This window comes from Akebia trifoliata, chromosome 3, assembly GCF_017979445.1.
Source record: "Akebia trifoliata isolate Shusen 1 chromosome 3, ASM1797944v1, whole genome shotgun sequence".
Taxonomy (NCBI): Eukaryota; Viridiplantae; Streptophyta; class Magnoliopsida; order Ranunculales; family Lardizabalaceae; genus Akebia; species Akebia trifoliata.
In genome coordinates this window covers 7583172-7609175 of record NC_141377.1, presented here as the reverse complement: position 1 = coordinate 7609175, position 26004 = coordinate 7583172, and the positions used below count along the sequence as shown (strand labels likewise).

At 32.4% G+C, this 26004-nt stretch overlaps 1 long non-coding RNA gene across 1 annotated transcript; it reads left to right on the top strand.

The window, feature by feature from the left end:
• The first annotated feature begins 533 nt into the window (after window positions 1-533).
• LOC147405846 (uncharacterized) lies at window positions 534-3254 on the top strand. Its single transcript, XR_015176116.1, has 4 exons — window positions 534-1174; window positions 1803-1929; window positions 2349-2485; window positions 2657-3254. It is a non-coding gene; the product is annotated as an uncharacterized LOC147405846 (long non-coding RNA).
• Window positions 3255-26004: the final 22750 nt, after the last annotated feature.

The following is a 26004-nucleotide window of genomic DNA, read 5'->3' as shown; positions in this document are numbered from 1 at the left end:
GAAACGGTAAAATGTCAGAGTCACACCCGAGGGGTAGAGTCTACATTTGACATTGTTGTGTTGTGTATAGGTTGGTGAATGGATATCTAAGAATAATGTTACTAGTTGCATGTTTCTTTACTTTCTGTTAGCACGAGGCGCTGTTTACTTTTTTGTTCCGTTATTTATTTTAGGCCGGGTGACCACAGTTGCATGGTAGGAAACTGGATATCCATTCTCAACCTTGTATTGTTAATTTCTCTTTTGTTTTCAAATGAAAATAATATATATATATATATATAGATATATATATCTATATATATATTATATATATATATAGGGTTGCGTTAGGATGACAAACAAACCCACTTACCATCTCTGCAAACTGTAGAGACCGTCCGATTTAGTGAAGATCTGCGGTCCAAATCTAACTTTAGTTTACAATCCAGTAAACAAATGAAATTTGGGAAATTAGAATCACCTCCCTCTTCAAAAAAAATAAATTGGCATATTGTAGAGATCGTCTTCTTCCTCATTCCTCTTCTCAACTTCCTCTTCTTGACAGATTGCAGAGATCGTCTTCAATTTACGACGAAGACCAAGACATCTCTCTCTCTCTCTCACTTGTTGTTTACAGCGATTTACGACAAAGATGAAAACTTCTTCTTCCTCATCGAAATCAATTAGACTCACCTTCATGTAAAAAAAAATAGATCTCAACTTCGTTCTTCGTTTCTCTACAACATTGTTTTACGACTTTTGAAACCGTCAATTTACGATGAAGACGAAGACATCTTCTTCCTCATCGATTTGGACATTTTTGATTCTCTGTAGATTTGGGCATTTTTTATTCTCTACAGATTTGGACGGATTCGATTCTCCACAGATTTGCAAAACTTCGTTACTCTCTTTTTCTCTCTAATTCGTTCCAAAGAAATCACAAATTTGATCTCTCTTAAAGGTAAGAAATCAGAAACCCTTAATTAGTTTTTTTTTTTTAATTTTTTATTTTTTTTTTTATTTAATGTTTTGAGTTTTATGAATTTATTACGAAAGATTGATTTCATGTTTTGAGTTTTATGAGGGATTGGTTAGCTTGGAAAACTCTTGGGGGTTAGTTGGTGCTGAGAGAGGTCGCTATTCAGGAGTTGCTGCTTATGATACATGTTTGGCTCGGATTCAACAGCTTGTCCGGGTATGCTAATTTTTGCCATTTTGAATAACATTTCATCACAATGGAGAGCTATATTAGACCTAGTTGTGTGATTTCATCGATTTATATATCAATGTCTGCCACTGCCTGGGAGCAAGTGGAGAGCTATATTAGCCCTTTAAAAATATATCGATTTATAGAAATGGAAAACTATTAGCCCCTCAAAAATTTTAATTAAGCTTTTACCATTTTTCCATTTAAATCTCTAGTAATACATCCATAACAGCCAACATCTGGAATTCCAATGCTTGCACCATCAAAGTTTAGCTTCACAGTTACCCTTTTGTCTGTTTTGTTGGCGACCACAAAGATCTTATTATGTTCTTGCCTTGTCATAGTCACTGCTGAGTTGGTTATGAGTTAATGGTTAAGATCTATTGAAAAATGATTAGGCACACATTTTACAGAGGTCAAGGTCCACCTTGTTATATTGGGTGCCGAGTTCGACAAATATGGTCCACCAGAACTCGTGAAATAATTTGGAAAAATTTTATCCACAAACCTGAGGCGAGAGACTCAAAATTTTGGTGGTTAGTCTTTGTATGTACCCTTGTTACTTGATTAATATTGGTGTATACCTATCATTTAAGGGGGTGTTGGTATCGTACAGATTGATAGCTATGTGAAGATATTTCTCGGGTTGCACACGGATGGAGTGTGCGATACAATCTTGACGATGAAGCAGTTGTGAAGTCTGCTGAAGAGTCCCATTAGAACATGCTTGATTGGTTCATCAAGTAAGTCAAGTAATTGAATATCTCCGAAAAAGTATGCTGAGTCTAGTAGTAATTCAGTATAAATTGTATTAGCTTGACATAATATTATTATCATATTAGTGAGCACAATGGGGGGCTGTAATAATTGATTTTATAATCTTTAAAAGAGTTTGAAGAAGTTTGGGGTTTTCATGCTTTTCAAGCACTTTACATTTAGGGGAAAATGATGAAAGTTAGTGTGAAAAATAAGCAATAGTAACACGTGGTGCAACTCACTTCCATGGGAGAATTTTGTTTATGTTTTTTTGTTTCTTTCAAAAATCTTTCTGAATTGATGAATTTTGCAATTTAATAGTGTTGATTTGCGAAGTAAGTAAAGTGATGCCTTTTAACATAAATGGGTATTCATATTATAGCCTTTTTTTCCTGACCACTGGCAGGGTGTGTCTTGGATTTCAGCTCAAACAAGACCTTCTTCAGCATGTCAAGTTGCTAGTTCAGGATTCGGATTCTGATTTTTGGAGAAATGGAAGGCTTTTGGTTCATACAGACAAACTACTGGCATCACATAAAAATGGTGATTATTTATGGATTATTCCTCGTATGTTTAATTAATATAGTTCTATCACAGGAAGCCTTTGAGACACTCAAGAGGTATCTAAATTGAATTTTACATTTATACGAACAGTTCTGAATATTTTACATTGATTTTCCTGAATTTTTTTTTTTGGATGAATTTTTTGTATAGATTGAGTTGACCTGTTGGAATACTTCACTGGATGGAAATGGGCAGTCTCCATTTGTTTATGCCTTAATGAGGAATAACCACCAATACAACAATCTCATGGTTTAGAAGCTTGTTGACAGGAAACATGGCCAACCATTGCAAGGGCCAAGATCTTGTGCGAGTTGTGCCACTGTGATGACAAAGCATTATAAGTGGATATCAGGTACCCAAGGGTTGCTTCACCATCCTTATATCGATTTGATGCTTGCAATTGCTGCTGTTTGTGTTTGTGTGCACTTGTTTCTCCAAGGTGCCCCAAACATTGGTCATATCTCCCTTCAAATTCTTCAAATTCGTCTTGCAGGCTAGCTTACCATACAATGAGTACATTGTGTACAACGTAGATCATTCAAGTAAATTTCAATTATAAGAGGTGATGGGCAGCAAGTTCAATAATTCATTTTATGAAGCACATTTGTACACGCTGAGTGGCTATTTTGGTTACTAGAGGGAAAAAAGAAACGCTTAGTGGCTATTTTGTGTTATGTAATTTATTTATCAAATTGCCCTTGGATTTAATCTAGAAACATATATTGTGTGTTGTTCTAATGTTTCAATTATGATTTAAAGTTTCATGCCATTTCGTACTCTTTTGGTGGAATATTCTGGTTTCAACGTAGACAAGAACGAAACATTGAATGTTTTCTAATATCTAAAGGTGGCACAAGGTGAACCACAACCAATGTCAAGAGAAATAAATAACATCACACAATAACTGATTGTTGTAATGTCTTGTAACTACCATGGATAATGGGAAGGTTTTGTAACTTACGTAACCTTTTGTAACTGCAGTAACCTCTATAAATTCAAAGGAAAATGAACAGCTAAGAAAGAAGACAGCCTTCTCCCATCTTTCTTTGCTGTAATTATATTACAGTACTCAGTTAACAGAAAGCGAATGATTTCGCAAAACGAGAGATCAGACAACATTCCATAACTTCCATAATGAGAAGATTCCACAAAATATTATTTCATAAAATACATTAAGATGACCCTCTTCACACGATCAACATACTACTGCCACACAAACTCCATCCAGAACACCCCCCAACATACAATAAGAATTAAAAGCAACAACAACAGCAACAAAAAGAAAGGCTTAAAATGCAACGATAACAACCACAAAGTAAGACTTAAAATGTCAGTAAAATCATCCCATCCCATCATGCAACAACAACACCTGCAATGCAAGGTCGTCTTTCAAATACATTACTCTCTGGTATCAAGTCATGTTGAACTTTTCTCTTGGTGCCTGTTTTGCGTATTGGTGTTATTGGCCTCACATAGCTTCCCAACCTTTGTATGTCTCTTAATTTCAGGGGCTTCTGGATGAAATCCTCAGCTCTAGTGGCAAGACACCTGCACAGTTCAAAATCAAATAACATGTAGATGCAACAGTTGTTTGGTTATTGTCATGGCATACACTTATTCATACCAAGCCTGTCATGGACCCCCACACATACTACAACTAGGTGGACCTCCCTTTTCTAGCTCATTTTCCTTTCCCAAAAGTGATCATTTTCAATGCATTTCACAATAGCATGTAACCTGATAAAAATAAACAAAATAAAGTAAAAAAATGTATGAAATAAAATAAACAGGTACCTAACTAATGGCTTTCCAACCTACTACAATGTCTTAGTAGCACTTCACTACAAATTAACATTACTTTGGCAGGACATATAGGCATATCAAATATCATAGTTGAATTAAAAATGTAAATAAACAGAATAAATGAAACTGCCCATGTATATCACCACAGATCATCACAGGACTTTTCATAGTTTCAAAGGGAAAAAAAAAAGCAACAAAAATCTAGATAAATTACTCACTATAGGCCCTCTTATGCATAAAAATACAACTCGGAAAATAAGGATAATCCAAACTTAGAAAGATAGCCATTTATCAATCCCCAACAACTTAGATTTATTTGAAACTAATTAATAAAACAATGTACTCTCTGGAATATCATGGAAATTGGACACCTGAAAATCATGGAAAATCTAATCACCTCAGCATACTTCAAACAATTTGTCAAACATCTCAGCATTTTATAGAATTTACAAGTAAAAAACATATGGGAAATGACTCCAACCCAAAAGTAGATGAGAGAGTAAATCAATAGACCTCTCTGGAATATACCTTCTGAAAGCTCAGATTCAACAACTAGAGAAGCGTCACTGAGTTGGGTAGCAGCTATTTGCATAAATTCATCAATCCCATAAGCTTTAATGCCTTCCATGCCCTACAGATCACACACCAAAGAAGCACCATAATTGATGAGACTAATAAAAATACAGTGAAGTTTGCATGAGGGAAATAAAATCTTCATAAATCAATTGGGGATTAACGTAACAAGCTAACCAATCCCTCATAAAACTCAAAACATGAAATCAATCTTTCGTAATAAATACATAAAACTCAGAACATGAAATTAAAAAAAAAATTAAAAAAAAACTAATTAAAGGTTTTTGATTTCTTAGCTATCAACCTGTAGGATACTAGCACCCCCTTAAATGATAGGTATACACCAATATTAATCAAGTAAGGAGGGTACATACAAAGACTAACCACCAAAATTTTGAGTCTCTCACCTTGGATTTGCGAATAAAATTTCTCCAAACTGTTTCACGAGTTCTGGTGGACCATATTTGTCGAACTCAGCACCCAATATAGCAAGGTGGGCCTTGACCTCTGTAAAATGTGTGCCTAATCATTTTTCAATAGATCTTAACTATTAACTCATAACCGACTCAGCAGTGATTATAACAAGGCAAGAACATAATAAGATCTTTGTGAAGGCCAACAAAACAGACAAAAGGGTAAATGTGAAGTTAAACTTTGATGGTGCAAGCATTGGAATTCCAGATGCTGGCTGTTATGGATGTATTGCTAGAGATTTAAATGGAAAAAATGGTAAAAGCTTCATTATAATTTTTGAGGGGATAATATAGCTCTCCACTTGCTCCTAGGCAGTGGCAGATATTGATATATAAATCGATGAAATCACACAACCAGGTCTAATATAGCTCTCCATTGTGATGAAATGTTATTCAAAATGGCAAAAATTAGCATACCCGGACTAGCTGTTGAATCCGAGCCAAACATGAACCATAAGTAGCAACTCCTGAATAGCGACCTCTCTCAACACTACCTAACCCCCAAGAGTTTTCCAAGCTAACCAATCCCTCATAAAACTCAGAACATGAAATCAATCTTTCGTAATAAATACATAAAACTCAGAACATTAAATTAAAACAAAAAAATTTTAAAAATTAAAAAAAAACTAATTAAGGGTTTCTAATTTCTTACCTTTGAGAGAGATTGAATTTGTGATTTCTTTGGAACGAATTAGAGAGAGAAAGAGAGTGACGAAGTTTTGCAAATCTGTGGAGAATCGAATCCGTCCAAATCTGTAGAGAATCGAAAATGCCCAAATCTACAGAGAATCGAAAATGTCCAAATCGATGAGGAAGAAGATGTCTTCGTCTTCGTCGTAAACTGACGGTTTCAAAAGCCATAAATCGATGTTGTAGAGAAATGAAGAACGAAGTTGAGATCTATTTTTATTTTTACCGGGAGGTGAGTCTAATTGATCTCGATGAAGAAGAAGTCTTCGTCTTGGTCGTAAATCATTGTAGACGACGAGAGAGAGAGAGATGTTTTCGTCTTCATTGTAAATCGAAGACAATCTCTACAATCTGTCGAGAAGAGGAAGTTGAGAAGAGAAACGAGGAAGAAGATGATCTCTGCAATATGTCGATTTGTTTTTGTCGAAGAGGGAGGTGATTCTAATTTCCCAAATTTCATTTGTTTACTGGATTGTAAACTAAAGTTAGATCTGGAATGCAGATTTTCGCTAAATCGGACGGTCACTATAATTTGTAGAGATGTAAGTGGGTTTGTTTGTTGTTCGAACGCAACCCATATATATATTCAATTATTTTGTGAGCTGTTAAAGAGTCTGTGAATGCCTGAAGAGATAGTGCGTCATATCATCCGAAGTGGTGTACTATCCTGGGATGTATGGTAGAAACCACTAAGCTTATATGTGGTATGAGACGCATATGAGAGTAGAGTCAAAACTAGAATCCAGGTTTATTCCTTTCTATCTTTACCAGTGAATTTGTAATGTAAAGGTGGTCGTATATGAATGGTTTGTATATTTGAGAATCATATGCACGCCTGATATGCACAGACAAAGATGATTAGTCAGTGATAACTAACAATCTATAGTAGTCGAATGTTCTGACACATCGAAAAGAGACCCATTGCTTACGGTCACGTCAAATAGCCAGCCTGAGTCGCATAAATAGTCCTGCAAGTGAGGTAAACAACGACCAACTACAAAATTAGGAACTAATACTTCCTTATAAAACATCATGTCTCGATTGGGAGCGATCCAATCGTAAATCCCAATTCTCTAATTCCACTACTCCACCATTGTGTATTATGTATTTGTTGTCTGATTTTTGATATATAAAATGAAATGCATGTTTAATATTTTCATTTGGTCAATTTGATTTGTATAAAAAGAAAATGCTATAGTGAGTATTGTTAATTGATATCTTGTCAGTTTTAAGATGTTTAGTTGCTCATCCCTCGCTATATGTACTAGTTTATCATAGTTTCTTCTGTAAAACTTTGTATTGTTAAAATGATTCAGTATGTTTATCATTCATGTTAGGAGAGGTTATTGGTAGAAATTATTTGCTTCCTGACTGGGTAACCATTATTACTCACTCTTTCATTCTCTAATTTTTTTTGGTTTCAAATTCAAAGCTTGGCGAGGCAGGTATAAAGTACAAGTGAGGATCATCTGGTGGGTCGGATAGACAGAGTCCGTCACTTGGTGAGTATTGGGGTTATACTCGATTTTTCCAAGAGTATTATAGATTTGTATTGAGCATTAGGATTTTTGTTAGAGTGAAATTTTTTTGTATAATCCCGTATATAAATTTTTTCTTCCGCACTCTGATCTATTGTACGTTATTAGATGTATATAAGTTTCTACTAGTATTATATTTTGTATGTATATATAGAAGATAATGTATGTCGTGTATCAAGTACAGGTTGATCACCTTTGAATGTTAACATAAATAGAGGAGACCATGCCGGAATTTCAAGGCGTCATCTTGTGCCTCGAGATTTAACATGGGGCTTTGTGTTAGCGTTTGGCAGGGTGCCACAGTTAGCCTCTTGTGTCAATTATTTTAAGTTATTCAACTTCATCTTAATGTCTTATAGAAAATCATTGATTTTCTTTCCTTAATTAAATCTCTGTACTATTCAAAAAAATCTTTAGTTCTTGGTTTGAAGGTTGGAGGATAGAGAATCTTAAGTTAAAGATGACAGTAAATATTCTACCTTTATTCTTTATCATATATTATTACATAAAATAAACAGAGAAAAAATAAAATAATCATATATTATTACATAAAATAAATAGAGAACAAATAAAATAATCTTGTCAAGCAAGGGTTGATCCACAGAGACAACTTTGATTCAAAAACTTGAACTTAAAATAATTAGTAAAGTAATTGATTTAAATTGATGTATTGAAATATCGAACTAAAGAAAACAGTCAAAATAACAAGAGATGAGATCGCAATGTAAAAACATTTGATTGGTCGAATCTACCTTGAACAATCAACCTTATTTGATTGTCTATTTTTTTATTTTTATCTCGATCCAACCAACAATATAATGTCATTAGATCAATAGATTGGGTCTTTTTATGTCAGATAATAATCCAAAAAAATGCACTTACTTTTAAATAATAAAGTCAAAAAAAGTTATCTAGGCATTCTTGACATAGAATGATTTTACATGAACTTATCTAAATTAAAACCATAAAAATAAGAATAACCTAGGATAGATCTATTGATTAATCACCTAAAATCGTAATTAAAAGAGAAGATGCTTCTTTTTTTATTTTGTTTTGAAACTGATAGTTGCTCTCTCTGATTACAAAGTTTGAAAAGAAAGAAACTAAAGACTGAAAATAAAATTAATTGAGAATAGGGAGATGAAGGAGAGATGTGTCTGGCTCTGGTATTTGTCCTATATATAGAGATTGATTAGGGTTTATCTCTATAAAAAAATATCCTAATAGCCGCAAATCCAAATCCTAGTTGTTTGTGTGCTCCTTTAGGTAGCCAACACGTCAATACAAAATTTTCATGTAATTTACTGTCCTAACTGCTGCGTCGTTAACCAACACGTCAACACAAAATCTTCATGTAATTTACTGTCCTAATTGCGTTACCATACACATTCACCACGCATTGGCCATGATGGGCCTGGATCTTGGACTGGTTCCTTGTTATGAGCTCTGGAGTGTAATGGATCTTCGTAATTATTTCATTTCTATCCCTTTATGTCTCGTACTTTTGATCTCTAAAAAATAAGTAACTTAATTAGGCCTAGATCATAATAAATATGAAAATCATGAATAAATGGGAGCTATGCATGCGTTATGTCTAATTAGGGAAACTAACATATATGTATTCTTAAAATCTATGTAAATCGGGACTTAGAAACAACTTTTTAGGCCCTGATCACTTATCAAGCTATTATCGTATTTGGGAAAACTAACTATAACGTGTTACTTTGTTAAAAATTCTACATTTACTCTACCAAAAATCTATTGTACTACTTCTTCAAAATCCTGTCTTAGTCTAGAGATCTAGTTATCGAAGTGTTGGAAATATACCATATAAAAGTCATTTTTATTCGTTTATTAATTAATTAATTAATAATTTTATGATTATTTATCATTCAGTTTATTATCACCAAACAATGCTATATGACCAATTTTTGTCAATCATGAGGTGATTGATGAGGTATGAGATACTATAAGACCCTCAAATAAATTGTAATATAACTAAGTGATCAACTTACGGTTGACATGGGAGAATTAGTTACATAGTTCCTTTTATATGAAGTTGTCACATCTATAGGTGAAGTTGGGCACTTCATTTATATGGCTGCCATATTGTTAGAGTATATACATTTGATGTATAATACTGTATTCTCAAGGTATCATGATGTTGATCACGCACCTGACAAATGGGTGCTCATTAGTGCATTGACTAATTGCGTATAAATTAATTCTTTTTGAAACCTACTATCATAATAGAATTAATTTATAATATAAACCAAGTTTAGAAATTCCTTAATCCTAAGAACCTTATTCATCATTGCATGTGAATTTGTTTACTTTAATTTTGATAATTGTAATTCACATTGATGAATTAAAAAATGATATTAATTGAGTGACCGGTGAACTATTTGGATGATGATAAGAATTCAACAAGGATCCTACAACCATTAATTTGGATAATATCCAAGATTGGAAAAAGGATGATCATGGATAATAAATCTTAATTAGGTGGGATTTTAATCAGTGTTTTTGATCGATATATATATATATATATATTCGATAAAATATATACTATTTGTAATATAGCTTTGAAAAAAGACTTTTTTCTAAATTATCCATTGATCATCTTAGAGTCCCAATGTTATGCACAAAGACTAAGAGTTAGATAGTAGAAAGTCATTCTCAAAGGTCTCTGGATGAGATATTGTTTATTGTAGAGGGAATTATCTAGTTTAAAGATTTATGGGAAGGGACCTATTGATTAAATATCAAATTCTAGGGGTTCAATTGTAATATACATAACTCGTGTCACTTGCGATTTTTTGTACCTATTTGATTTATAGTCAGTCAATTGGTACAATTTTAACCTAGAATATGATATCCCAAAGCAATATGAGTCTCTGCTTAGATCAAATTATTTATTCTTTTTTTTTTCTCATATGTGCATGTTCCTAAAATAAGACCCAATACCCATTATTTAATGTCTTTTTAAAGGCCCTTAAAGGTTAATGGCATTTTGGACATTTTCTTTATGAGTATTATTTGGATAAAATTAAATCCTTAAAAGAAGGATTTATTGTGAGAAATTCATACGTGAATTCTCTTTGACCAAATAAAGAATCCTATATTTATATGATTTGTTAAATTCATCCTCTCCTATTTTAACAAAAGAAAAATTAAATTTAAAATTTGGTTTTAAATAATAAGGATTTATGGTATCTTAGGAGATAAGAAATCCTCATGGATTGTGTCTAGTCCTTAGGTTTTTTTAAAATTCAAATTTTATTAAAAGTCTTTAAATAGAGGGGGAAGAAAATTATTCTTTGGGTTTTACACATAAGAGACGATTTAGATAGCTTGATGGATACAAGTTCAAATCTAGAGGAAATTGGAAAAGTAAATATCTTTGACGAGGAGTAGGTTCATTGAGTTCTGGAGATTATCTAACTTGGATCTTTTCTTCTTCATCATCAGATACTCCAAGAGGTAAATTTTTTTTTTTTTTACCTAAAATTAAATTAAGTGATGATTAATGTTAAATGTCGATATTAAAACGATTCAGATTTATCGATGCTTCTACTAAAATTAATTTTTTAAACCGATTTTCCTAACATGAAGGAGATAGAATCTTGAGGTTAAAGATAGAAGTAAAATTTTCTTTTAACCAAAGATTGAAACCAAATGATTTTGGGGAGAAAATCAAGGGATTTTCTTCTAGAGGTTGAAGATGAATTTTGGTCATTTATTGAATTTCACATCCTAGGTCAAGGTGGCATATGTAAATCATCCTAAACAGGATGACATATTGACTTGATCCTATGACAGTCAGGGGCGAATGTATAGTGGGGGCCATTGTTATCCCACTAGAATATTCAAAGTCTGTAGATTGATGAGATATTGCGATAGATATTAGCAACAAATAAAAAAGTCCGCCACTATTACCCCAACAATTTTTTTCTACTCTTATCTTCCCTACAAAATATTTCTTTTCACTTTAAGTTGCCTCCACAATATTTTTTTCTACTTTTGATTGTACCCCATATGGACAAAATCCTGGTTCCTCCCCTAGTGATAGTCACATATTTTCCAAGTAAGAAAAATATTCAAAGACTATATAAACAAAACGACTAATTGATTTGATGACAACCACAATTCTTCAAAGAAAAATGATGATTTTGCAATTTAAGAAAAACAAATAATTAAATATTTTTGTGAAAATATCAATATTTGGCTCTCAATATTTTCAAAATTTGGATACATAAGCTTTCAAATTAGAATTGATGATAGAAAAATCATTAGTGAGTTCATTAGTTTAGGTTCATTAATGCTCATCTAATGTTTGAGGGCTAAAGACTAATATTTTTCTTTTATAATACTCAAAAGACGTGACCCTATGAAGGTTACATCCTTTTAGATAAAGAAAAAGACTCAAAGACGACGAATTGACTACAATCACAATTCTTCGAAGAAAAATGTAATTTTGCCAATTGGTGCAGTGAAGAAATCTAAGGGATTTATTTTTAACTCCCGCAAAGGTCGAAAATGAAAAGTTTTGGTGAGAAAATTAAAGGATTTTTTTGCTGGAGGTTAAAGATGATTAGGTGCATTTAGGTCATTTATTTTAGTCTCATACATAATACGTAAGTTAAAGGCGGCTTGTCTAAATCACCTTAAAGAAGACAATAGATTGACTTGACCACACCTTTTCAAAGAAAGAAAAATAGGGAGGGTATGTTTGGTAACACTTCTGAAGTCTGAAGTCTAGTTTCTGTTTTATGAAATCTCGAATATAAAATTTGATTATAGAAAAGTTGTTTGTTTGTCATTTTTAAAAGCTTTTGCTTACAAACAGAATTTTAAAATATAATAGTCATTTTGACAATATCACCCTTTTGTAATTCTAATAAATTGTTAACCGAAAAACATAACATGTTATGCATAATGAAACCATCCCCATATTTAATTTCGATTTCTAATAAATCAAATACCCCAAAAGTATTGTTTTCAAATTGTATTCATACTTCAGAAATTATATTCCAACAAAGTAATACTCAAGCAATAAACAATCATGCATTTTCTAGTGGATTTACAATTTGATCACGTAAAGTGATCATATCAACTTGTGCTTGCGGTGAGACTATTTCATTATAATATGGTGGATCTACCTAATCACCTCTTCATTATCCATGAAATAAATAATTATGAGTTATTCCTAGAATAGACACTAGTATTTTATCGTTTTAAAAATTCGTCCAAGACCAAGATGACTATCCTAATAATTTCAATCGTTTTTTCTTGAAACACTCAAATCAACAAAACCAAAACCCCATACATTCAAAAAATCTTAGAGATTTTTAAATTACAAGTATATGATCGAAATTACATATATGAAACATATGATGTTAAAAGAAAAAGAGATATCTATTAATGGATGAAAACGGTACATCAAAGATAGAGAGAGATTTTACTATGTTAATTTCGAAGTGAAAAATATAGGATTTTTAAACACGAAATGAGAGAAAAGGGAGAGACCTTGATAGCATTGTTGTAGAGGAAGGAGAGGTAAAAAAGTTAAAAATAAAGGTTTTAGGATTTTTATAAAGAAGGGATGAATGATAAAAATCAGTGTTTTGATGAAGGCATTTTAAAAATAAAAAATAAATTCAGAGTTCAGAAGTTTTATCCAATGCCTTCCCATCGTTGAACCAAAACTTTTGAATTTTGATTCTTAATTCTGAAATTTGAATCTAAAAAAATGGCAATAGAGTTTCTGAAGTCTGAATTTTAAAGGTAGACCACCTCCATTCAGACTTCAGAGGTGTTACTAAACACACACTGAAAGGCTTTGTAAGAGCAACTCCAACCGATATCTATATCTCTATATTTAGAAATAGAGGCTTCTAAACCAAGCTCCAAATGTTCTCTTAATTTCTAACACACCCTCGAAATCACTATTCACATTTCTAGAATTGGAGATGAAGCAAAAATAATAGAGATGATCTCTTTTTCACTATTCATCTTGTACAAATACCAATTGTGTCCCCATCATTTTACTTAAATGCCATTCTTAATTTCCTTTTACAATAAAAACATGTTTTAAATATAATTTTTGTCCCTTATTTATTTTCAAGTATTATTATTCAATATTTTTAATTTTTTTATTAAATATTTATAAAAATGTTTTAAACTCAGATTTAATCAATTGTTTGACCAAATTCAACAAAAAATTGTAATAAAATATAAGTTTGATCATGAATATTCATTTTTTTTTAAATAAATGAAATTAATTTAAATGTATATATTTATATTTTTATACTAAACATAAGATGATCAAACCAAATTTTATTTTTCCTACAATTGCTGGATTTTTATTTAAATTGGGGTGTAACAAGTAAAGTTGGGTTGCTAATAGAATTTTTTTTTTAATATTTAACTTGGGGTGTAACAAGTAAAGTTGGGTTGTCAATAACAATTCTTTTTTAAAAATATTTAACTTCAAGTTTAACAAGTAAAGTTGGGTTGCCAATAACAAACTTTATATATTTAACTTGGGGTGTAATAAGTAAAGTTGGGTTGTTAATAACAAGTTTATTGTTTTTTATTATGTGAATAGTGAATTAAAAATGTGAATAGTGATTTAGAGGTTAGAACCCGTTGCAGTTTGTTTAGGTTCGGAAGAGAGAATCATCTCTAAAATGTGAGAATATGCCAAAATAGAGATACCCGTTGGAGTTTCTCTAAATGAAATAACAAATTGACTTGTTGACAATCACAATTCTTCGTAGAATTTTTTTAATTTTTCCATGTAAAAAAGACAAATAATCAAAGATTTTTTTTGAAGACATACTAGTTTTTCGCTTTTTTAATATTTCCAAGCTATAAGCGGGTTCATTGGTTTAGGTTCATTAATAGTCATCCAAGCTGTTGAATGGAGATAAGGTGGACTCGTTTTCTTTCGTTGCCCATTCATTGATTTTTCTTCTATTTATAAATCCTCTATTGCTTCTTTTTTAATATAAAACTTGATTTTGAGACATAAAACAACCATTCCATGATGAGATTCATTAGCATTACGATTGTGTTACTGTTGTGCATTGTGTTCAGTTGGTGCATTGAAGAAGAAAATTTCGGTTTGCATTGCTTCGAAACCAAGAAAAAAGCTCTTCTCCAGTCCGAACAAAGTCTCATTGATCCTTCAAATTGTCTTTCTTCTTAGATCAGAGAAGATTGTTGCACATAGAGAGGAATTGGCTGTGACAATGGAACAATGTACATTGTCAAGCTTGATCTTCAGAACCCATTCCCATTTGACTGGAACTGTTATGAGGAAGAAATTGGATCAGACACCATATATAGTAAGGCAATCTTGGTGGGGAGGAGTGAGGTAAATCCTTCACTTTAAGAGTTGAAACATTTGAATTACTTGGATTTAAGTTGGAAAAATTTCTTGGAAATCAAAATCCGAAATTTCTTTGGAGCCCTTCATGAATTAACATATCTCAATCTCTCCTTCATTGTTTGTTGGAGTTGTTCCCCATCATCTCGGAAATCTTTCGTCCTTGTGTTCTCTCAATCTTAGTATTCTCAATCCTTATTATCTTTATCAGATGAGTGTTGAGAATTTGCATTGGGTTTCTCATATTTCTTCTCTCCAAAACCTTGACATGAGCAATATGAACCATTCCAAAATTGGTGATGATTGGGTACACGTAATCAACTTGCTTCCTTCTTTATCAAAGTTAAGTTTGTCTAGTTGCGGACTTTATACTTAGCTACAATGATTTTCAAGGTCCAATCCCAAATTCACTTTGGAACATGACTACTTCTCTTAAATTCCTTGATCTTTCGTAAAACTATTTCAATTTTAATTTCCCCATTCTTGATGATGTGAGGAATCCATCCAACTTAGAAACATCGGATTTTTCATGGAATAAACTCAGTGGGCATTTGCTTGCTTGGTTGGGCCAATTAAAGAATCTAAAATACCTTAATCTTCGTGAAAACTCATTTAATGGTCCAATCCCAATATCCTTGTCCAAACTATCAAAATTAAGTGTGTTAGATCTCTCTGGAAATCAATTGAATGGTTTGATCCCCACATCCCTTAGGAGATTATCAACCTTGAATAAATTAGATTTGAGTAGAAATCAAGTGAATGGAACTATAACAAAATGTCTAGGACAACTTTTAAAGTTAGAATACTTGAATTTTTTTGCAAATTCCTTCAATGGTGTTGTATCAAAGGTTCACTTTACTAAACTTTCAAACTTAGAATATTTTGGTATCAACTAAAACTCTTTGGTTTTGAATGTAGGATTTAACTAGGTTCCTCCTTTCCAACTTAAATTCCTTCATACGTTTTCTACCAAAATGAAAGCACCATTGATCCATGGGTTGCGGATCTGCTTTTTTGGTATTTGGGAGTCGCCACCTAGTTTTACGATCTAAGAACCGAAACATGACTAAAAATATAAAAGAAAATACTGATCTACAAAAAGAAACTATGGGTCTGGAGATCACGTTACGGGATCGGAAGGTGTTAAACACTGATCCCGCCCGACAAACATCGATTTCTACTTTTCCCAAAAATTACATCGTTAAAAACGACCTAAAAAAAGTAAAATGAAATAAAACCTAACTTACTCGGATGATTGCGATAATTGATTCCCTCAGAACTGGCGGAGAGCGTCATTGTGTGAGTTTTTTTACTTTTTCTCCGTCATTGGATCCATTTTCCATCTCTAAGATGAGGCATTCTCCTCCTAGATTTTAGTATTTTCTAATTTTTAGGTATTTTGAGGGTTTCTAGGTGTTTTTGAAGAATTTTTGGATATTTTTTGAGTAAAAAATGGAGTTTAGCCGTTAGGTATGAACTTGGGACTTCAGATTTAGGGTTTTGGGAAGACAAACTTATTAATATTTTGATTATTTTAATTAATATTTTAATTATTAATTTCAAAATTTTAATTTTTTAGGATTGAAAAACTATCGTTTTGTCCTCAAAAAGGGCTTTTGCATTTCGAAGTCATTTTTTGATGTTTTGAAATTAGTTTTTCGTAAGGAGTTCAATGGGAGTATCGGTTTGTATCCACGAAATGGTCGTAAACCTTATTAGGGCATTTTTGTAATTTTTTTGAATTTAGTAAAAATTGACGAAACAATTTATTTGGTTTTAACTTGTTATTTTATATATTCGAAAGGATTTTTCTAAGCATAATGAAGGCTTTAAAGATGTTTTGATGTCAGGGGTACTTAAGTAATTTGATCGTTTTTAGTGATTTTTCTCGTAAAGCTTTTTTTGTCTCAAAATGATGATTTCTATATTTTTGGGTCATATTTTCCTAGCATAGTCTAAAGTATTGTTTGTTTGAGATACCTCATCTGAATTTTTGAAATATATCTAGTAACAAATAAAAAACATTGGAATATTCATCCATTATTAGGAACCGTCACAATCGGGTTGACGAGTTGATTAATCAGGTGAGTGCGAAATTGGGATGTCTACAGATGCCCCTATTTGGCAAAGGGTTGAAGCAAACTAGCTAGCAAATCTACTTTGGTAGATAATGCGATACCCGAATACTAAAGTTAGTGACAATTCATTTTGCAGCCTGATTTAGTAATTCGTTAAGGTATTTGGATCTTTAAGGGTAAAACTCTTCCTGAACTAAAAGTTTCAGGTCCTCGAACTTGAATTCTCACTGACGAAGTTAGATCCTTGAATTTTAAAAAATCTCCCTGACTAATGCAAACGTGCATGTGTGTGCAATGGTATGATGCTTACTGAAAATTCTATCGGATCATTGAGAATAAACTCTCATCAATTAAAAAGAATGTTAGGTCTTAGAGATCTTCTCTCACTAACAATAATGATTCAAATTGAAATGCACCTATACAACGAAAGCAATTATGAAATTATAGTAAGGTTGAACGATGAGGTAACTGGAGTCATAACATTATCAGAATCAGGTGATGTAGGATCTTCGTTAAATCCTTTTTGAAATTCTTTTTTAAAGTTCAAAAGAATTTGAGTCTCGTTTATCGGATTCGAGCTTATTGGAGCTAGCTTCTTGAGCTAAGATCTGTAGGAACTTAAAAAATCCTATTAAAGTTGGAGTCTCGTTTCTCGAACTCAAACTTACTGAAGTCACGCTTCTCGGGCTAATGTTTGCAAGAACTTAAAAAATCCTATCAAAGTTGGAGTCTCGTTTCTCGGACTCGAACTTATTAAAATCACATTTTCGGGCTTAGATTTGTAGGAACTTAAAAAATCCTACTAAAGTTAGAGTTTCGTTTCTCGGACTCGAACTTATTGGCGCCATGCTTCTCGGTCCAAGGTTTGTAGGAACTTAAAAAATTCTCAGATTAAGGTTTATAGGAACTTAAAAAATCCTACCAAAGTTGGAGTCTCATTTCTCAGACTCGAACTTACTAAAGTCATGCTTATTGTGCTAAGGTTTGTAGGAACTTAAAAAAGCTTTGGGCGGGAATTTAAAAAATCCTACAAAAGTTGGAGTTTCGTTTCTCGAACTCGAACTTACTGGAGTCATATTTCTCGGGCTAAAATTTGCAGCAACTTAAAAAATCCTATTCAAGTTGAAGTTTTATTTTCAGACTCGAACTTACTAGAGCCACACTTCTCGGGCTAAAATTTACAGGAACTTAAAAAATCCTATTCAAGTTGAAGTCTTATTTCTCGGACTAGAACTTACTGGAGCTACGCTTCTCGAGTTTGGATTGTAGGAACTTAAAAAATCCTATTCAAGTTGGATTCTTGTTTCTCGGACTCGAACTAACTGAAGCCACGCTTCTCGGGCTAAAGTTTACAAAAACTTAAAAAAATCCTACCAAAGTTGGAGTCTAGTTTCTCGGACTCGAACTTACTGCAGCCATGCTTATTGGGCTAAGGTTAGCTAAAGACTCGATATTATCGAGTTCAAAGATTGGGCTGTTAGTGGCTTATCATGCATCTGTATTCATAATTATCATTGCACTTCGCTGGACTTTTAGACTTTTGGGTGAGATTTCCTTTTTGATCATGTGATTAAAAATGAAAACTTTGAAATCACTGTTATTCTCAAAATGCCCCTAGTTTCAAGATTGGTTTCTAATTAGAATTTGACTATGAAATTGATGGACTGGATTACACTTGGAAAATATGGACGAAAACTATATACTATGATAAATGACAGATAGAAAGAATCGACATTCCTTTAAATTTTCAAGACTCTTAAGATTATCATATGTGCAATAAGAAATTTAATTATTTTCTTTCAAATTTCTTTTGAGAAATGCTTGAGCTAGACTTAACATCTTGATAATTATTGGAATTGAATATCTTTCTCTTAAAAATGGTTAATGCTTCTACATTTTTTTTATAGTGAACACTTGGACAAATAAACACTCTTAAAGATCTGATATGCTTAAGATGAATTTCGAGTTTTGTCAAATTCAGCATTATCTTTGTCAGATGTGAGTTCTCGAATGTTGTGATTTGAATAATTTTTTGCATTTTCTAGTAAACTTCCTTTTAAAATTTTCTTCTTAATGAGATTTTTCCTTTCCCTTTTTTGGTACCCTAATTTTTGCCTAGGTTATCTTTTCTGATTTTCAACCTAGCGGATTTGGCTTTTCTTTTTCTGAAAGTGCCTGATTTTTGCCTAGATCGTCTTTTCAAGTTTCCAACCTAGTAGGTTTTTATTTATTTATGGTTATGCCCTAATTTTTACCTAAGTCGTCCATTCAAATTTTCAACTTAGCGGCCTTTTTTTCTTGATGATATTGAATAACCAACTCGACAACTTCCTTTTGAATTTTTCTTCTCAGTGGGATTTTTCCTTTCCTTTTTTTGTGTACCCTAATTTTTGCCTTGATTGCCTTTTTAGGTTTTCAACCTAGCGGATTTTGCTTTTATTTCTCTAAGGATATCTTGATTTTTGCATAAGTCACTTTTTAGGTTTTCAACCTAGCATGCATTCTTTTTTTATGGTTATGCCCTAACTTTTGTCTAAGTCGCCCTTTCAGGTTTTCAAGTTAGGGGGCTTCTTTTTCTTCTTGGTGATCTTCAACTCGACAACTTCTTGATTCCCTGCACATTAACCGAGCCAATTAGCGTTTAGGAGGACTTAATAGGTAGGTTTAGGACATGGTTTAAAAAGAAAAGGTATAAGGCTCGACTTTCCAAAATGTCCCTAGTTTGATATTATCTTTTTCTATCAATTCTTTCTAGTTTGGCATTATTTTCTTTTCTGTAAATTCTTTTGACTTTTTTTCTATTGCTCCTAGTTTGACATTCTTTTGAACCTTTCAATAGGGGATTTTACCTTTGGATGATATATTCCTTAGGAGAATATATTATTTTTTGCGTGATCTGGCCTGAAGTGATTTCTCAGGTTGCCTACGTACCTCAAATATTTATTTTCATTTTTGGGATCAGGTCAAAATGTAATTCATACCTAGAATTCCCTGCCAAGGATGGTTGGTGTAGTTTAGAAAAAAAAGGCTATTGATTTTTAGAGACTACGAGGGTGTGGCGCCCTACCAAACGTTAACACAAATCCCCATGTCAGATCTCGAGGTACTAAGTGGCATATCGAAATTTCGGCATGATCTCATCTATTTATGTTAGCATTCCAAGGTGTTCAACCTGCACATGATAAACGACATACAATTTTATATATATACATACAAAATATAATACTAGCGGAAGCCTGTATATATCTAATCACGTACGAAAGATCAGAGTAGGGAAGAAAAAATTTATACACGGGATTATACAAAAATTTCTCACTCTAGCAAAAGTCCTAATGCTCAGAACAAAATCTATAATACTTTTGGACAAATCGACACTACTAGGAGCTATAACCCTAATACTCACCAAGTGACGAACTCTAACTGTCTATCTGACCCACCAGATGATTCTCACTCATTTTCTACACCTGCCTTGCCAAGCTTTTAATCAGAAACTAAAAAAATAGAGAAGGAAATGGTGATCAACAATAGTTTTCCAGTAAGTAAGAAAATAATTTTTGCCAATAATCTCTTCTAACATTAACGAATAAGTATACTAAATTATTTTAACATATGCAAAGTTTTACAGAATAACCTACGATTAACTGGTACATATAACTAGAGATGAGTAACTAAACATTTTAAAACTCACATTACATCCATCAGCAGTACTGACTATAACATTTTCTTTTTATGTAAATCTAATTGACCAAATGGAAACATTAAATATGCATTTCAATTTTATATATCAAAATAAGGCAACGGATACATAATACACAATGGTGGAGTAGAGAGTTGGGATTCACGACTAGATCACTTCTAATCGGGACGTGATGTTTCACAATAAAATATTAGTTCCTATTTTTGTGGTTGGTCGTTGTTTACCACACTTGCAGGATCATTTATCCAACTCAGGCTGGCTGTTTGACGTGACCGTAAGCAATGGGTCTCTTTTTGATGTGTCAGAACAGTCTACGACTATAGATTGTTAGTTATCACTGACTAATCATCTTCGTCTGTGCATATCAGGCATGCATGTGATTTCCAAATATACAATCTATTCGTATACAATCACATTTACATTACAAGTTCACTGGTAAAGATAGAGAGGAATAAATCCAGATTCTAGTTGTGACTCCACTCTCATACGCGTCTCATACCACATATGAGCTTGGTGGTTCCTACCGTACATCCCAGGATAGTACACCACTCCGAATGATATGACGCACTATCCCTTCAGGCATTCACAGAATGTTTAACACCTCACAAAATAGCTGAATATATATATAATATATATATATATATATATATATATATATATATATATATATATTCATTTGAAAACAAAAGAGAAATTAACAATACAAGGTTGAGAATGGATATCCAGTTTCCTATCATGCAAATGTGGTCATCCGGCCTATATTAAATAACGGAACAGAAAAGTAAACAACGCCTCGCGCTAACAGAAAGTAAATAAACATGCAGCCAGTAATATTATTCCTGGATATCTGTTCACAAACCTACATACAACACAACAATGTAAAATACAAACATCACCCCTCGGGTGTGACTCTGATATTTTACCGTTTCATACCCTTTTTCTTTTTTTGATTTTTATAATTTTCAATCTCTCAAACAAAATATTCACTTTATGATATTCATCAACTCAATATGAGTTCATTGAATATTAAATCATTTTACCAACTATGAAATTCATTTTTATCAATAACATTGAAAAAGTACAAAACTTATATCAAAACGGGGTTCAAACAGTGCACAAGACCCAACTAATGAAAATAAACCGTTGAAATATTCTACCCATGTATAATTTGTTATAAAATACAATTAAACATATCAAATATGTAAGTTCTGACGTAAATTTGAACTAATCAATTGAATTCTATATTTTTGAAAATCCTACAAATTTTTAATAAAATTCTAAATGAAATTTTCACAAATCTACGATTACTAATAAAAATTGAGAGTTTCTTACTATCTCTATGCAAGATGATTGAAGTGCGTGCACGGAAATCAAGACGGATCAAACTTCGAGGTGGTTGATTTTTGAATCTGGCCCAGTGGTTTTAAAGATCTCGATGCTGTCATCATTTCTTTCTTTTGTGACAGAAGACGATTTAACCCTAAAATAGGAGAAATCCGAGGTCGAAGTTACAAAATCCCCGTATATATATACGGATGATTTTTTATGATACGAGGTGAAAGAGAAGATGAAATGAAGAGATCTTGGGTGCGTTTTGTAGATGTCGAAGCTATGAACATTTTTTCCTTCTGAGTCGGTCGTCGAAGGCAAATCGTTTGCGACGAATCTGAGTTTGAAGTTTTAAAGAAAAATAGATTTTCTTTTAAAAATTATGTTGGTTGGTTTAGAACGATGAATAGTGAAAAAAATTAAAATTTTTTAGTTATATAAATCTTAAGATGAAATCGGTATCTTCTTATTGTTTCGATCAACGATAACTTGACTATCTGAACTCCAAAAGTGACGAATGAATACTCTATTTTGTCTAATTTTTCGTTCTAGATTTAATGGTCTGGTCAATTTTTATAAATTTTGTCTCTAACAAAAATTTAAATTTTTAGCCTAGTAGGACCCTAAAATTGATGTCGTTTTCATTTTTGACGAAAATTCAACTTCTTGATCTCCAAAAATGATAAATAAATTGTTCATGTTCAATAATTTTTTGTTATAAATCTAATGGTATGATTTAATTTCAAAAATTCTTGCTTTAGCAAAAAGTCATTATTTTAACCTAACCCGACTCGATAATTAAGGATTTTGTAATTTTTCTACTCGGACTCGCATTTGAGCGTGCTTATAGGTTAAAATATATTTTTCGATCATTTTGAATCCAATGGTAAGGTCCGATTTCATTAAAAATGATTAGAAACTTCCTAAAATTTTACCTTTAAGTCCCATTTTTAAGATTTTCTTAAAATTCTACTATTTATTTTTTCTCAAGATACGAATTGAAAACTTGGGATTTTACAGAGGGGCTAAAGAAGGTTATATTTTTCTTAGTAAGATAGGAAAATTGTTCAACCAAAGGAGGCCTCTTTTATTGAAGTGCTAATTGATTTTGTCAAGATTTTAGGAATTTGATGTCTTGATTACTCTATCGAGTATGATCTTCTTTTGAGAAGGAGTAATCTTCAATCTTCTTCTATGGAATTGAATGTGATTGAGTTCTTTGTATTTGACATTGACTCCTTCAACATTTTCATAACTTCAAAAACTCTTATTCTTTTACGAATGACAATCTTCCTCTCTTAAATGAGTAATATGATGGATCTTATTGTGGGTCTTAACATCTTTGTCTATGGTTTCAACTACATCATTCTTGATCAATAAATTTTAATTTTAAAAATCACCATTGACTTTATGTCTTAATTTATATTAGTGCAATCTATCAATATATCATCGTGAGACCATGTAGGAACGTTGTTGAATTTCTCAAGTAAGTTTATTATTCTTTCATATTCCTCTGAGGATAATGTAGTACCTATTTGCATTTTTTGAGTGTACTATTTAATTTCAATATTTATCAAATTTGATTAGTGGGCTTTGAAGTATTCCTCATGTCAAATTTTATGTTCACATCATTATTACACGCATGATAATCAAAAGCTTTTTTATTTATTGGAATAAAAAAAATATAGACTGACAAACTTGACTAAAGTCCAAAATTAAAAGAACTTAACATAGTCGAAATGACTAACTGAACTCAAAGACTAACGCAACTGAAGCTTAAAAAAAAAGACTTAAAGTGACGACATCATGGAGGGACACAATTTTAGGGTCTATGTCACTTTGGTATCTTTGATGAGTGAGTTGAACTTGTTTTCATATTCTGATTCAAGTCTGTCATATGTTGGACACCCAATACTTCAATAATCTCTATGTTCTTTAGTTCTGGCACTGCCTTAGGATAGGTGGGCTCATTTGGGCATGAAAAGGATGCATTGTTAAGACTAATTAAGTGAATGAAGGAAGATGGGTCAACTGATTTGAGTTGGAATATGGATATTAGGTTCAGAGTAAAAGGGGGTTGATTTTGAAATGTAGGTAAATGGTAAGTTTTAACATTAAGCGTAGTAGGAATGGGTATGGTGACTTTTCGTTGCTAAATAAGATTTTGAATAACATGACGGAGAATAATGCACCTATTAAGGATATGGCCGGACATTTGATAGAATTTACAGAATTGCCTATTTTTCAAGTTTAGAGGAAGAGGATTGGGCAAAGGCTTAGGTTGTAATGATGTCAGTAATTCCCTTTTCATCAACTTTTAATAGGCAACACTAAGGGACATTCTAAGATTGGTGAACTCTCTTAGGCTTGGCTTGTAATGATTTAGTGGCTTGAGGAGCTAGTGCGAAAGATGTGTTGGCCACTTGTAAGGAATTGGCACTGGATTTGAAATATTTGGATTTTGACTCAAACAAGTTAAAAAATCATAAAGAGTAGGCATCCTCAACTTGATTTTCAACATCAAGAAGGGATTGAAAAGTGAGAAGGTACTGAAGTATTAAGTACTTGGCATAATTTTGAGTGAGATTCTTAAGGATGATCTTGACTTGCTCATTTTTTTGAGGTCGATCCTACAATTGAGCTGCTTCAGCTCTCCATCGAGCAATGAACTCAGTGAAGGTTTCCCCAGGCTTCTATTTAGTAATTTCTAATATCTTCTTGTGAGTTTAATGTCTGTGTTAAATGAATAACGACCAATAAACTCCTTTATCAATTCATACCATGTTCTTGCTCGAGATGAATTCAATGACATTAGCCAGCGTAAAGCAGGACCTATAAGGGTTTTTTTTAAAAAATTGGACCATCTGTTCTTCACTCAAACTTTGATATTGCATGATGCCGACATATACTTTCAAGTGAGTTAAAAGACATCCAATCCCATCAAACTTCTCCATGTTTGGCATTGTGAACTTCTCTAACAGATGGACCGTGAGAAATAACGTCATTACCCTTAATCGTAGAGTAAGATCGTCGAGGTCTTTGATATTCTTCAAGACAGTTTCAACTTGAGTTATTCGATGAGCTAAGTCAGGTTCGACATGTAATTGATCATCTTCTTGATTTTCGACGAGGTCAAACACATCTTGAGATTTTATAGCTTTATCTTTTTTCTTTTCAATCTTCAGGACTTCAATTTGTGTTTAGATAGAAGTGATAATTTGTGCTTGAAAAGATTTCAAAATCTAACGAAGTGCTGTTTCATCCATGGTATTTGTTTCTTCTTGTGGCAAAGGCTGACTATTTTGACTTGACAATGAGACTCTAGAAAGACAACTCTTTTGACGGACCCAAGTGGCACACATGGCGGTTTTTTCTTGTAGGAGCTTTGGTTAATTTTTTCTTTGGCATGGCTTCTCATTTGGGTGATTTAGGTTTTTTTGATTGATGATATAGGTTCTGTTTTCTTTGATGATCACTCCAATGTAATAATTTTAAAGAAAGTAGAGATTTTCTAGGAGTATTCAATACATCAAATCATGTTCTTATGAGAAATTGAGAATTGCGATGAAGATTTAAATTAAAATAGATTTGATTATATTAGGTTTGATTTAAATTATTTAGGATTATTCTCTATTATTCTTTATATAAACAAACACTAGGGTGGCTCATGATAGAAACACTATATCAAGTTTAAAACAAATATACATCGCATTCTAATAAATCAAGAACATAACACTGATATCATCTATGGGATCTTATTTCTCTAATGGAAGGATCATGATAACAACAAATGAGTCTTAGAACATAATCCTCTGCATCGTGGGTAGGTTAATTCTTGTTCTTGTTTTCAAGTTTACTAAGATACCGAGTTATGCATACTGATAAGGACACTATAAAGGGACTTCTTGTTTTCTAAATCCAAGT